This window comes from Myotis daubentonii, chromosome X, assembly GCF_963259705.1.
Source record: "Myotis daubentonii chromosome X, mMyoDau2.1, whole genome shotgun sequence".
Classification (NCBI taxonomy): domain Eukaryota; kingdom Metazoa; phylum Chordata; class Mammalia; order Chiroptera; family Vespertilionidae; genus Myotis; species Myotis daubentonii.
This window is the reverse complement of record NC_081861.1, coordinates 6,457,723-6,471,942: the sequence shown is the minus strand read 5'-3', so window position 1 is coordinate 6,471,942 and position 14,220 is coordinate 6,457,723. Positions and strand designations below refer to the sequence as shown.

General features: G+C 40.7%; 1 pseudogene; it reads right to left on the bottom strand.

Moving 5' to 3' along the window:
* Positions 1-6,052: 6,052 nt before the first annotated feature.
* Positions 6,053-13,512, bottom strand: LOC132224518 (transcription initiation factor TFIID subunit 10-like; annotated as a pseudogene).
* Positions 13,513-14,220: the final 708 nt, after the last annotated feature.

The window sequence follows — 14,220 nt, the reverse complement described above, 5'->3', positions numbered from 1 at the left end:
TGAAGTCAGTTGGCCCTGGGCTTTTTCCTTGTTGGGAAGTTTCTGATTAGTGATTCAGTCTCTTTACTTGTTATAGGTTTGTTCAGAGTTTCTGTTTATCAAGTCAGATTTGGTAATTTGTTTCTAGGAATACGTATATTTTGCCTAGATTGTCTAGTTGGTGTGCATTTCTTCAGAATATCTCTTATAATCCTTTTTATTTCTGTAAGGTCAGTAGTAATGCCATGCTTTCATGTCTGGTTTTAGTTATTTGCATCTTCTTCCTTAAACAAATTAGTCTAGTCTAGCTAAAAGTTTGTCAATGTTTTGTTCATTTCAAAGAACCAACTTTTAATTTCATTGATTCCCTCTATTGTTTTTCTATTCTTCATTTCATCTATTTCTGCCTTAATCTTTATTATTTCCTTTCTACTATTAGCTATGGCTTCAGTTTGCTCTTATTTATTTGAGATATTTTTCTTTTTTAGTATAGGCATTTACAGATATAAATTTCCTACTAAGAACTGCCTTTGTAGCATCCCATAGATTTTCATATGCTGTCTTTTTCTTTTTCTTTATCTCTAAGTATTATTCTGTTCCTCTTGTGATTCTTCTTTTGCACATTAGTTGTTTATATGCATTGATTAATTGCAACAAATTAATCAACTTTCCATTTTCCTTCTGTTAATGATTTCTACTTTCATTCCATTGTGGTTGGAGAAGATACTTTGTATGATTTTAATATTTTAAAATTTATTGATTTTTGACTAAAATATTATCTATTCTGGAGAATATTCCATGTGTACTTGAGAAAAATGATTTAGCTGTTGTTGGGTGGAGTGTTCTGTATATATACACACATTCAGAACACTGTTAGGTCTACTTGGTTTATAGTGTTGTTCAAATTCTCTATTTCTTTATTGACCTTCTTTCTAATTGTTCTATACATAATTAAAAGTGTGGTGTTGAAGTCTCCAACTATTATTTTAGAACTATCTTTAAGTTAGTATATAATTTTCATACCTTCTTGGTGGATTAGCCTTTTTATCAATATATAATGTCCTTTGTCTCTTGCAACAAGTTTTGACTTAAAGCCCATTTTACCTGATATCATTATAGCCATATCAGCTCTCTTTCAGTTACTATTTACACAGAATAGTGATTTCCACTTTTTCACTTTCAATCTATTTTTTCTTTTGGATTTAAAGTATATCTCTTGTAAACAATATACAGTTGGATCATGTTTCTTTTATCTATTCTTCCAGTCTCTGCCTTTAATTGGAAAGTGTAATTTATTTACACTTAAAGTATTTACATTTTGCTGTTTTCTATATATCTTATACTTCTTGTTCCTCATTTCCTCCATTACTGCCTTCTTTTGTGTTTAAATGATTTTTTATAGAGAACTGTTTTATTTGCTTCTCACTTCCTTCCCTGCATATTTTAAAGTTATTTTCTTAGCTTAGGACAGTGGTCAGCAAACTGAGGCTCACGAGCCACATGCAGCTTTTAGGCCCCTTGAGTGTGGCTCTTCCACAAAATACCGACTTCTGCGCATGGGCCACGAAGTTTCAATCCCACTGTAAATGCGTGCCCGCATGTGGTATTTTGTGGACGAGCCACACTCAAGGGGCCAAAGAGTCGCATGTGGTTCGCAAGCCACAGTTTGCTGACCACTGGCCTAGGAATTATAATTAACATCTTAAATTTATAACAATCTAGTTTGAATTTATATCAATTTTGCTTCAATGTTACATAAGATATGTGTTTCCACACAGCTCCATCCTTACCCCTTCATGTTATTTTCACAAATTACATCTTTATACATTGTGTTCCAATCAATGTAGATTTATAGTTTTTTATATAATTATTTTTGAATGATATAGAAAAATAGGAGTTTACAAACCAACAAAACAATAATGCTAACTTTTATATTTACTTACCATATTAGATTCTTAGGGCTGCTGTAACCAATTACCACAAACTTTGTAGCTTAAAAAAACAGAAATTTATTCTCTCACAGTTCTATGATCTGAAAACTAGGTGTCAGCAGTTTTGGTTCCTTCTGAGAGCTCTGGTGAGGTAGAGAGAGTGGCAAAGGGCTGTAAGGGCTCATGAGACTCTTTCTCCACCTGACAAACACCCTTAGCTGGATTCCACAGAGAGTTTTGGACTATGGGACTGGAAGGGCACAGTAAAGGCTAGGGAAGTCACACACAGGGCTCCTTCCTAATAATTTACTCACTCCTGGCTTACAAAAGAATGTGGAATGTGATAATACAGCAATTTGTGTGTACTCTAGGGTAGAAGGGCTCTGCATTCCTGTGGAATCGGAAAATTTGTGGGCTAAATTGAAGGTATAGGTCTAGGGAATTTCCGTAAAAACACAGCCTCTCTTCCTCTCTCAGCTATTGACAGATACAATGGACATGTGTGTGTGTTTTGGGTGGAGGGGTGGTATGGAGAAGAAAAGAAGGTTCTTCCACATTATTACACTGAACTATCCAAGGTCAGAGCCATCTTCTGTTCATTGCAATGCTGTCCTGATAGGATCCTATTACTACTAAGAAATAAGCAGGATGGCTCTAGGGTACAATGGACATAGACTAACAGGGACTAGTGGTTTGATCTTTCCTCTTATTCCCATATCATTTCTAGCCTGATATAAAGCATATGTCATTCCAGTAAGGTACAATAAAATATGAAGTAGCCAAAAAATCAGTAATGCCAGGAATTATTTAGGTCCATTAATGCAGAAACAAAGTACAGCAAGTGAACTGCGTAGCAATGGCTTTATCTCCCTTCATGCTCTTATGTCTACCTTCTCTATGGTGTCACCCCCAAAGTTTTTACTTACTTACATAGAAGCCATTCCTAAAAAGACAAAGCAGGGGGTCATCAGGATCCTAGGAATCCTGGCCTTAGGCAATTTAGCTGTGCTCTTACCTGCATTACTTGGTCCAAGTGTAGGCAACCCCAATAAAATTGCAGTGAAGGATTCTCTACAATGGAGTCATCCTAACCACCTGGAGATGATTGGCAGACCCATGCCATCTTTTGGTTTTGTCATAGCCTCACTTCAAAATAACAATATATTCAGTTTGGTAGGTGGTCTACAAAAAAGGAAAAAGGAGAAAGTACAAAGTACACTCAATCTAATGCTTAGTACTGTGAAGTTCTATTAGACTTACCAGCTGAGGTGCCAGCAGCGCTAATAGCAGCAAAACATGGCATGGTTCCATTAAGGTATAATATGTAGGTAGTGCCAGAAAAGCATCCTGGTAGATATCAGCTGAACTAAAAAGTAGTACAGTTACTAAGCCTCCTTATACTCTGGAGCCCATGCCTCCACACCCACTCTTGGTATTGCTCCTTCAAGCAAACAGACATTGTTCAAGTATGTAATAAATTTCTGGTGTGTAAAATTCCCTTTGCCTCTGCCTCTCTGACCCAAACCCCCTCTCATCTTTCTTTCTCTGTTTTGTTGTTGTTGTTTATGTGTTTTGTGTGTGTCGTCACTCCCAGGGCCAGATAAAACACTAGGTTTAAGGTCAACTTTCTGCTCACTGAACATAAAAGCAGTCAAACACATGAAGATGAGAAAGTGAAAGAAGCATTTCATTAGGCAACAGCACACTGTGTAAGGACACCATTTTCTTCCTTCACATGAACTCTACTTGCAAATGAATTCTAGCAATGAACTCTACTTGTAAATGAAATTTCATATGGGATAGATGGGTAGATAGATAGATAGATAGATAGATAGATAGATAGATAGATAGAGGGTGGGTGCATATGTGTATGTATGCAGGTGTATGTAGGGATATAAACACCTTGGTTTCTGGGTCTGTTTAAATTTTTATAAGATGATATGAAATAGCCTCTTGTCTGGGGATCTCCATTTATATCTGTTGAACAAATGAACGAGTAGAGAAGACATGGAACTATGGATCTCTGGGGCAAGCCATAGTGAAATGGGGCTAATAGAAGAGCACTTTAAGAATCCTGGATCAGGAACCTCCAAAAAACCATTCCTCAATTAAACCAATAAGAACACTTGCCAAACAATGATCAAAATCAACTTTTTCAGAACTTTGGAATTATTCAAAGGCTTTCAAGAATCCAAGGAGCATTTATTTTAAAAATGGATGAACCATGAGAATAGTGAGCTTTGTGGCATTTTAACTTGTCCTGTTCTAATCACCCTCTCCTTGGCTCCACAGTAGCCTTGAAAAATAACAGCCTGACAACTATACCAGTTCTGAAAATCAGTAGCCTAGCAATCACTGAAAGGGGCAGACCAGGTATGAGGTCTCTAAAAAACCCCATTACCAAAGAATAGTCACAATATGACCTGACAGTTATTGGAAACACCCACTCACATGATTCATCTTTATTTGATCTAACTCAGAGTGCACCCTATGAAAAAGCTTTTTTTTTTTTTGCCTTGACAGTCTTCATTATTTTATCTTTATTGTTGAGAATATTACAAATGTCTCCCTCTTTTTTCCCCCTTGCCCCCACCACTTGGTTCCCACCCCACCCCAGGCCTTCACCACCCTATTGTCCATGTTCATGGGTAACACATATCTATATATATAAAGAGCCAGGGTCCATAAAGACCTCAGGCTTGATCAAACACTGGAAGTCAGTGCTGGGTTGCTGTGGCGACCCAGTACCAACTGCAGCCCCTGCTGGCACAGCGACCCAGCACTGACTGCTGAGGGGGCTGCAGAGAGAGAGAGGCAGGGTCTAATAAGCAGCCTCTGGCACAGCTGTTGGTCAGCTGTTGCCTCTTTCTTTCTCTCTTACTCCAGCAGCCCTGCCTCTGTTTCTCTCCAGGCCTCCACAGGGCTGCTGATCAGCCCTGCCTCTTTGATCAGGCCCAGAGATAGGCCAAGAGATGATGACTGGCATAGAAACTGACCAATCAGAACCAAATCTGGGTGAAGTGCCAGAAGCCAGTGGCTGCCTAGGAGGAGGAGCTTTTGATGCGACTGGCATAGAAACCTACCAGTCAGAACCTAATCTGGGATCACTTTGGCAGTATAGTGCATATGGCTGGCTATCAGTCCAGATACAGGGATTATGTGTTTTTGTCTGCCAAGAGCATCTTCTCCTGCTGAAAATGGCTCCCCCCCCCCTTTAAGCAATCCTATCCTATATAATCTATCTATACTAATAAAAGGGCAATATGCTAATTAGACTGAGTTGACTGGCCATCTTCTGGACATCCAACTTCCTTCTGGACAAAGCCATAGTGGTGGGGGCCAAGGCAGATGCCATTAGGGGCGATCAGGTCGGCAGGGGAGGGCAGTTGGGAGCAACCAGGCTGGTAGGGGAGGGCAGTTAGGGGTGAAATCAGGCCAGCATGGGAGGGCCATTGGGGGTGAGATCAGGCCGGCAGGGGAGGGCAGTTGGGGGCAATCGGGCCGGCAAGGAAACAGGCATCAATCAGGCTGGCAGGGGAGTGGTTAGGGGGTGATCAGGCTGGCAGGCAGAAGTGGTTAGGGGCAATCAGGCAGGCAGGTAGGCGAACAGTTGGGAGCCAGCAGCCCTGGATTATGAGAGGGATGTCTGACTGCTGGTTTTAGGCCCACAGGGATCAGGCCTAAACCGCAGTCAGACATCCCCCAAGGGGTTCCAAATTGGAGAGGGTGCAGGCTGGGCTGAGGGACAACCCCCCCCCAGTGCATGAATTTTGTGCACCGGGCCTATAGTATGCATATAAGTTCTTTGGTTAGTTTCTTCCCATCCCTCCTCCTCCCTTCCCACTGAGATTCATCAGTCTGTTCCATGGGATAGTCTTTATTTTTTTATAGCAGTTTTGAGTTTAAAGAAAAATGAGTGAGAGAACATACAGAGTTCCCATATACCACTGTTCCTTCCTGTCCCTCCTCCACAGTTTTCCCTATTATTAACATCTTGCATTAGTATGGTACATTTGTTTTGATTGAGGGACCAATATTGATGCATTGTTATTAACTAAAGTCCATTGTTTACATGAGGGTCCAATCTTTTTTTGTTTGTTTGTCACAATAAAGTTTATTATGAAAACAGGCTGTTTGTGGGGAGAAGGGGATATACAAGTGCATATAGGTTGGGTGGCTCAGGTGAAATAGTGTGGCTTCTTTACATGGATGCCATACTCATTGAGGGCAGGGGTCAAGTCCTCCATGGTGAGAGTGTACCTGTGGTCCTTGCTCTTGCTTTGGGAGCTGCCAAAGGCTGTGCTCTTCATTTTGCATTGCTGAAGTGAATCATTGACAATATCTGAGATGAATTTCTGAGCAGCTAGGGAGATGAGCCAAGTTATGCAAGGATCTGTGGTCTCAAAGCCAGCAGGGTCCAGGTAGTAACCAGTCACTGCACTAGGATTGTAGGCATGTAATACTCCAGCTGCATCAGGAAGTCCACCAGAGGCGTACTGAACACCACTGGCTTCATGTTTCCATTGCCTGTACTTGGCAGCACATTAACCTCATTAGATTTGGCACAGGACACTGGAGCCACCCAGTGCCACTCAACTGGCTCCCCCACCAGCACCCCACAGTTTCAGCCCCAGGCCACCCTGCTGTCCCATGGGGCTGGCCTTGTTCTTGGAAATGATGCTGGTGGGCAGTAGGGCCCAAGGCCAAGAGGCCCAGACCCAGGCCGCCAACTCAGTGTCTGTGCCTGGAGCCACTGCAGCTTATCAGGCCAGTGGGAGAGCTGCACTCTTTCAATTGTACATTCTGCTTGGGTTTTGATGAATGCATAATGCATTCTACCACTACAGTACCATACAGGAGAGTTTTCCTGTCCTAAAAATCCAGTGTCCTTTATATTTATCCCTTCTTTCCTCCTTCTGAACCAGTGGCAACCACTGATCTTTTTACTGTCTTTATAGTTTTGCCTTTTCCTGAATGTCATATGAATAGAATTATACAGTATGTAACCTTCTCAGACTGGCTTTCTTCACTTAGCAAAATGCATTTAAACTTCCTCCATGTCTTTTTGTGATGTGATAGCTCATTTCTTTTCATTGTTGAATAATATTCCATTGTATACATGTACCAGTTTGTTTATCCATTTACCTATTAAAGGGCATCTTGGTTGTTTCTAAGTTTGGGCATTTCTGAATAAAGTTGCTATAAACATTCATGTGCAGGTCTTTGTGTGAGCATAACTTTTCCACACATTTAAATAAGAAGTGCGATGGCTGGATTGTATGGTAAGACTATGTTTAGCTTTGTAAGAAACTGTCAGATTGTCTTCCAAAGAAGCTGTACCACTTTTGCATTCCTACCAGCAATTGGTACTGTATGTTTTGGATACAAACCCTTTATCTAATATGGATTGTGAAACTATTTTCTTCCAATTTGTGGCTTATGTTTACATTCTCTTAGTGTCTTTTGAATAACAAGTTTTAATTTTAATAAAGTCCAACTTATCATTTTTTCATTCTTAGATCATGCTTTTGATCTAAGAAATGCTTTTGATCATGCTTTTGATCTAAAAAATCATCATCAAGCCCTGGCCCGGTAACTCATTTGGTTAGAGTGTCCTCCCAATATGCCAAGGTTGCAGGCCTGATCCCTGGTCAGAGCGCATACAGGAATCAACCATTGAATACATAAACAAGTGAACAACAAATTCATGTTTTTCTCTCTCTTAAAATCAATAAGTTAATCCTCATCCGAGGATATTTTTTCCATTGATTTTTAGAGAGTGGAAGGAAAGGAGGGGGGGGTGGGGCTGGAGAGAGAGAGATATTGATGTGTCTCACATCAATTGGTTGCCTCTCCCATGTGCCTGGAGCTGGGGATCGAACTTGCAACTCAGGTGTGCGCCCTTGACCAGAATCAAACCCTCGACCCTTTGGTGCATGGGCTGATGCTCTAACCACTTTGCATACGGCCCAGGCAAAATTTTTTAAAAAAATCATCATCAGAGCAGCGCAGTGGCCAAGCTGGGTCCAAGCATCCTGTGGCTCCTGACCTCCAGGCCTAGACATGGCTACTGTCTGGGCCTCCCTGCAGTTGCTCTGCTATTTCTTCTGGTCATCGGAGGGGGAGGTGTTGCTGGGGTTAAAGGGGGCCTGACCACAGGCAATACATGTGCATTATGTGGTGATCATTCCAAGGATAACCAAATGTACCATGTTGTACGTGAACAGATATTCTCCTCAAAATGTGGATCTGGACTAAAACATCTGTTGCAGCAAGTCCCAGATTATTGCTCTAAAACAGTGGTTCTCAACCCTCTGGCCATTTAAATACAGTTCCTCATGTTGTGACCCCACCATAAAATTATTTTCGTTGCTACTTCATAACTGTAATGTTGCTACTGTTATGAATCATAATGTAAATATCTGATATGCAGGATGGTCTTAGGCGACCCCTGTGAAAGGGTCGTTCGACCGCCAAAGGGGTCGCAACCCACAGGTTGAGAACCGCTGCTCTGAAACAGTGGTTGAAATTTGGAGTTGTAGGAATTCTTCTTTGCCAGGTGTGTTTAAGAAATGTGATGGCTGGCTTGGCTTTGGCTGCTGTGAACTGGCTATTACCTTGGAGAGTTGATAGGCATGCAAGCAGGCATCTTAAAAAAAATGGTATAGATTTCCAAAGTTTGCAGAAAAGAATATGTGCCTGTCCTCTATTATTTTAGTGCACTTCCTTCTCTTGTCTGGATTTCTGCATTGCCCTAGGGCCGTGGTCAGCAAACTGCAGCTTGCAAGCCACATGTGGCTCTTTGGCTCCTTGAGTGTGGCTCTTCCACAAAATACCACGTGCGTGCGCGCATACAGTGTGATTGAAACTTCGTGGCCCATGCGCAGAAGTTGGTTTTCGGCCTGGGCGAGACTATTTTGCAGAAGTACTGTTGATATTTGGCTCTGTTGACTAATGAGTTTGCTGACCACTGCCCTAGGGAGTCTGCCAGTAGTGCTGAAAAAGGATAGGACAGGAAAGCTTTCTTCAGCCCATATTTGATGTCATTTCATTATGGAAGATGAGAAACTATAAACAAAAGTCAGTAGGAGATATTTTTGTGAGGACTCACTTTTTTTTTAGATATTAAAGCATATAAGTTTTAAACTAAACAAAAATAAAATAATGTTCTATACTAGAGCTCTGGTTTTATGAGAATAGTAAGATAAAATTAAGACTCTCAGGATGTTACAAAGAGGCTCTAAGAAGTGCAAAAACAAAAATGGTCAGCCTTGTGAGTTTTAGGCTCAGTTCCATCAGCATCATCCTATCAACACACAGCTAAGTGCATAAGAGAAGGGTACAGGTATTTGTTAATTTTTTTTCTCAACATTCACATGGTTCAGAATTCAAAATGTTATACAAGAAAAAGTCTCTTTTCACTTCTTGTACTGCAACCACTCAGTTCCTTAAGTGACCAGAGATATGTACATACTAGTGGCCCCATACATGAAATTCATGCACATTAAAAGGGAATTAATTAAAGGAAATATTTTAATATTGCTATTTGCCCTTTCTCTATAATAGAAGAGTCAGAGATGAAAGAAAATTAGTAAAATGTATATGAAAATCTTCCTCATGTCAGATTCTGGGGTGCGCTGCGGGACCCAGAGTCAAGTTCCTGCACACTCACAGAACCTCAAAATCATACGAGACCCAGACCCAGCTGGTCCCACCCCCATTGGGTGAGATTTAGACCTGGCTGGCCCCACCCTTGTCAAGCCCCGCTGGGCAGGGGACGCAGCCTCAGGTCCCCTGGCCTGGCACTGGGTGGGGGGGCAAAGCCTCAGGTCCCCCGTCAAGCCCTGCAGGGCCGGGGGCACAGTCACAGGTCCCCCGTCAAGCCCCACTGGGTGGGGGACACAGCCTCCGGTCCCCCGGCCCAGCACCAGGCGGGGAGCGCAGCCTCAGGTCCCCCAGCACACCCTCAGGTCCCCTATCCCAGTGCTGGGGTGGGGAGTACGCCTTGAGTTCCCCTGGCCCAGACCAGGGGACACAGCCTGAGGTTCCCTGTCAAACCCCACTGGGCGGGGGGTGTGGCCTGAGGTCCCCTGGGCTGGGGCAGGGGGCACTCCTTGAGGTCCTCAGTCAAGCCCCACAGGTGGGGGGTGTGGCCTGAGGTCCCCCATCAAGCCCTGTGGGTGGGGGGTGTGGCCTGAGGTCCCTCGTCAAGCCCCGTATGGCAGAGGGCACAGCCTCAGATCCCCTGGCCTGGCACCGGGGCAGGGGTCATGGCCTCAGGTCCCCCAGCCTGGCACCAGGGTGGGGGTGTAGGCTGAGGTCCCCCAACCTAGTGCCGGGGTGAGGGTCGCAGCCTGAGGTCCCCGGCCTGGCACCAGGGCGGGGGGCGTGGCCTGAGGCCCCTGTCAAGCCCCACCAGGTTGGCGCAGCCTCAGGTCTCTGCTGATTTCTTGTTATGGCTCATTATGGCAACTCAGCCTCCACTGTGGGCACAGCCATCTTGTGTTAGGAATCCCTGCCTCCACTGTGGGCGCAGCCATCTTGACCATTAGGGCATGACGGTCAATTTGCTTATTCCCTCTTTATTAGATAAGTTAGTCTTCCTCTAGCCTCCTATAACACAAATGGTAGCCTGCCATACACCTTGACCCACCTCTGGATGCCACTGATTGGTGCATATTTATGTATGTCTACATGGGCTGTGACATTACCCACAGGAAATGTCAAAATTAAATGTTCTGCTTTAAAGATTAAAAATAATAAAAAATAAATAAAAAATCATAATCAGGGCATCAGACAGATTTGGGTTAGGATCTGACTACCCACTCATTTGCTATGCTTTTTGACCTCAGGCAAGCCTCCAGAAGCCTTTGTTTCCACAAATGTAAAATGAAATTATACCCATTCAAGCCAAGATGAAATAAAATGATGTATGAAAACCTCAAAATATAGGGGAAAAATCATCTCCAAACCAAAGGTTACCTAGATTTTTTATATTATCTTCTAGAAGTTTTATAGTTTGTATTTGATGTTTATATCTATGATCCATTTTCAATTAATTTTTTTTGGACAACTACATGTGGTTTTCTAGTTATCCCAGCACCATTTGTTGAAAACATTAGCCTTTATTTATTGAATTGCTCTTCCATCTTTGTCAAAGATCAGTTTACTGTATTTGTGTGGGTCTATTTTGAGGCTCTCTAGTCTATCCAATTAACCTATTTGTTTATTCTTTCACCAATACTACACTATGTTGATTACTGTAGCTTAAAAGTGAATATTGAAGTCAGGCATCTATGAAAATCCACAGCTAACATCAAACTTATGTTAAGACTAAATTATTTCCCCCTAAGATGGGGAACAACACAAGGATGTCTGCTCTCACTACTTCTATTCAACATAATATTCTGGCCAGGATAATTAGCCAAAAAATGTATTCAGATGAAAAGAAAGAAGAAAATCCCAAGGAATCCACACAAACTATTACAGCTAATAAATGAGTTCAGCAAAGTTGCAGGGCAAAAGTTAAACATGGAAAAATTACTTGTATTTCTACACACTAGCAATTAATGAAATTTAGAAAAAATCCTTATATAACAGCATCAAAAAGAATAAAAAAACTTAGGAATAAATTTAAAATGTAAGATATATACTACAAAATGACAAAACATGGTTGAGTAAATAAGTCCTAAATAAATGGAAAGATATCTCATGTTATAGATCAGAAGACTTAATAATGTGAAGATAGCAATACTACTTAAACTTATCTACAGATTGAATGCAGTCCCTAATAAAAAGGAAACAGATAGTATTTTTTCACAAATTGAAAAGGTGATTCTAAAATTTATATGAAAATTTAAAGGCCTACAATAGCCTAAAAAATCTTGGGAAAGAAGAAAATATTTGGAGGAATCACATTTCCCAACGACATAAATTACACAAAGCTACAGTTATCAAGCAGTGTCATCTTGGCATAAAAACAGATTTATGGATCAATGAAACAAAATTGACAGTCTAGAAATAAAACATTATATTTTGGGTCAATTTTTGACAAGTGTGCCAAAACAATTAAATGGGGAAAGATTAGTCTTTTCAACAAATGGTGCTATGACAAATGGGTATCTATGTAAAAATGAATAAAGTTAGACCTTTTCCTCATAGCATATGCATAAATTAAGTAAAATGAATTAAACACCTAAATATTACAGATAAAACTCTAAAAACTCTTAGAAAAAGACATAGATGTAAATCCTCATGACCTTGGATTATTCATTGTTTTTTAGATAACACCAGAAGCACAAGCAACAAAAGATGAAAATAGATAAATTGCGTTTCTGCCAAATTAAAAACTTTTTTAAAATACATTTTATTGATTTTTTACAGAGATGAGGGGAGAGGGATAGAGAGTTAGAAACACCAATGAGAGAGAAACACCGATCAGCTGCCTCCTGCACACCCCCTACTGGGGATGTGCCCGCAACCAAGGCACATGCCCTTGACCGGAATCGAACCTGGGACCCTTCAGTCCGCAGGCTGATGCTCTATCCACTGAGCCAAACCGGTTAGGGCAAATTAAAAACTTTTGTGCTTCAAAGGATACCATCTGGAAAGTTAAAAGGCAACACACAGAATCAGGGAAAATATTTGCAAATCATATATCTGATAAAGGGACTAACATCCAGAATCTATAAAGAACTTTTACAAATCAGCAATAAGAGACAACCCAGTTAAGAACTGGTGAATGATTTGAATAGATATTTATCTAAAGAAGATGTGTGAGTTGCAAATTAAGACATGAAAAGGTGTTCAATATAATTAGTTATTTGTCTTTAGTCATTAGGAGAATGCAACCAAAACTACAATGAAATATCACCTCACCTCCACTAATATGATTAAAATAAAAAAGAGACAACAACAAGTGTTGGTGAGGATGTGGAAAAGTTGGAATCTTCACTCACATTCCTGGATTGCAATATGGTGCAGCCATTTTGGAAAACAATTTAGTAGCTTCTCAAAATGTTAAACACAGTTCCCATATGATTTAGCACCATTACTCCTAGGTATATATATATATATAAGATGAAAAAAAAAAGAAAATATAGTTCACATAAAAACTTTCACATGAACATTCATGACAACATTATTCTTAATAGCCAAAAAGTAGAAACAACTCAAATGCCCATAAAGTGATGAATGGATAAATTAAATGTGGCCTAGTCTACAAATGAATTTTATTTAGCAATAAAAGGAGTGAATAACATAGATGAACCTTGAAAGCATTATGCTAAGTTGAAGAAGATAGTCACAAAAAGCCAAATATCATATGACTCAACTTATATAAATAAATATTCATAAACCATAGAAAAAGAAAGTAGATTGGAGGTTGCCAGGGACTGGGGCTGGAATGATGAAATGGAAATTAAATGCTAATGAGCATAGGATTTCTTTTGTGGTAAAATTGAGTTTAGTGATTTTTGCACAACTATGTGAATGCACTAAAAATCACTGAATTAAACACCTAAAATTGTGGCTTTTATGGTATGCAAATTAGATCTCAATAAATCAATTATTTTTAAAAATGGGCTAATACCTTCTGCTTCATAGTGCTATTGGGAAAATTAACTGAAGAATTGTGAAACCTTTTGTTAACAAATTAGGCACCCAAGTATTTGGTGGAACTGAAAATAAATTTTACCTGGTGCCCAACTTTGCTCAGAATTGGATGCGATATACTACCACAGTAAATGGGACAAACAGAGCTCCAGGGTCAGAAGCAACTTTAAATGCCTGCTCCTTTTGTGCCCATACATTGAATAAAGTTCTGGCCCATTCACTAAAAGAGCTAGGACAAGGTGGACTTTGTTCTCTGCCTTTCCTTTCTAGACCAAATAATCATTTTTCTTCACCCACAGATTCTTTGACTCCTGTGCTGGCAAACAGATTCTTATCCACACAACCTCCTCCACTAGCAAGCATAGCTCCTTCCTCCCAGAAGAAGATTTGAGGTATAGATCTCTTCTTCAGACCTGAGAAAAAGTGCTGAGCTGAAAGCAATATTTCAAAAGAAAAGAGAATTCATAACATCATCTACAACTGACCCCATTCTGCCAGTGTTTTCTTTGGATATTCTGACAACTCAAGGCTTACTGGATAATGGGGCCAATTAACTTTGAGCTCTACATAAATAAAGTTTCAGATGTATTTAGGACTCACAAGCCTTGGAGATCATGACTTTCTCAAAATCCCTAAGAACACTGAGATGCTGAACTCAGAATCTGGTCCTGTGATGAAAGTCTGTCTTCAGGCTCGT